Consider the following 1,504-nt stretch of genomic DNA (forward strand, 5'->3'; position numbering starts at 1 on the left):
TCTGCAGTGGGAGAACTTCTGTGCTGGAGACACCCTTATGGGGCAAGACTTGCTTCAGTGGGGATTTGGTGCTCACTGAGTCTGTCCTCTGAGTGTGTCCCTTATGGATCTGAGGAGTTGTAATCTGGATGGTCCCACTCTGACCACTGGGTACATTGGCTCTTGGATCTCTAAGGAGGTGCTAATTTAGCCTCTGCCTGAGGCTACCCAGCAGGAGCTATGGAGAGATCTGCAGATTCCTCTTCTTTGTTTGGGGTTTGGAGGTGCCCAGATGAGGCCCAGCTGTGAAGCAATGCAAGCTGCTGTGGGGCCTTGGGCCTTCTTTTGGAAGTTCTGGGTCTCTCTGACCCAGCTGCAGTTTGTTAGGTAATTTTAGATTGCAGAGGGCCAGACCATTCATATGCAAAAGCCTCTGTGCACAGCTTGGGTGGGGCAGGGTCTCAGGGAATCAACAGGGCGGAGCAAACAGCTATGGCTGATCCTCAGCCCTGCCCTACGAGGCCTCTGGTCTCAGTGTCCGGCGATAGCAGTAATCACTGCCAGCACCTTTGAGAGAAAGCCGCCCTAGAGTTCTGCCCGCTGCCAGACAGTCCAGTTTCTCCCCATATGAGTCTGGGTCCCCAGAGACTTGCCCGGAACTGGAGTTCAGAGCAGTCGGGAGCTTGAGACTCCCCCTCCCGATTGAAAAAGACAACCAGGTCCTCAGTTGCCAGCTCTTTTCGGGTGCGCCTCCTTACCTCTGCACTTTACTTCCGCACCTCCTCTGAGTCTCAGTGTGCTTTTCTCTTTCCTTGTACTTGTAGAATTTCCACTCAGCCAGCCTTCCTGTAGTTCTGGATGATGTCCGTTTTGTCTTTTAGTTGTATTTTTGAAGTGGTTGTGCGATGCAGCAATTTCAGGTGTTTACCTATGCCGCCATCTTGGTCTCTCCAAGAGATGGGATTTAAAGAAATTATTGTCAGCTTTTCACAAAGCAGTTCTCCAGGAATTCCAAGTCCAGCAGAAGATGGGTATCCTCTTGGTGCAGCAGTGGAAGTGCCCTTGGAGCACAAGGGTGCCTTAAGCTGACCCCATGGAGCCACAGCTGCCTCAGCTGAGTGCACAGGAACACTGGCCACCCCATCAGGTACCCACCCAGCTGCCCACCACCTTGCTTCCTCCCTTGAAGGACCACCTGCCAGAGGGGCAGTGGTGGTGGAGGCTGAGGGGACTGATAGTAATTGAGTCTTGATAGCTATTGGCCCATTTGTGCGTAAGGTTAGTCCTTAGGTGGTCTGTGATGATTGGCTTCAGCCACAGTGTATGAGCTTCTGTGAAGGTGCTGACTACATGAAGTGGAATTTGCCTCAGCTGGGTCTGATGCCTGTTGAGATCTTTCTTCGGATATGCCACTTTTTTTTATTTATTTTTATTTATTTTTTAATATTTTTTTATTGATTTCAGAGAGGAAGGGAGAAGGAGAGAGAGATAGAAACATCAATGATGAGAGAGAATCATTGATTGA

The 1,504-nt window shown here is 50.3% G+C and overlaps 1 protein-coding gene across 5 annotated transcripts in view; it reads left to right on the forward strand.

The window, feature by feature from the left end:
- ZFP82 (ZFP82 zinc finger protein) overlaps positions 1-1,504 on the forward strand; it is a 68,571-nt gene that overhangs the window by 50,133 nt on the left and 16,934 nt on the right. The window lies entirely within an intron of this gene.

The sequence above is a fragment of the Myotis brandtii genome, unplaced genomic scaffold (genome assembly GCF_000412655.1).
Source record: "Myotis brandtii unplaced genomic scaffold, ASM41265v1 scaffold241, whole genome shotgun sequence".
NCBI classification, from domain to species: Eukaryota; Metazoa; Chordata; class Mammalia; order Chiroptera; family Vespertilionidae; genus Myotis; species Myotis brandtii.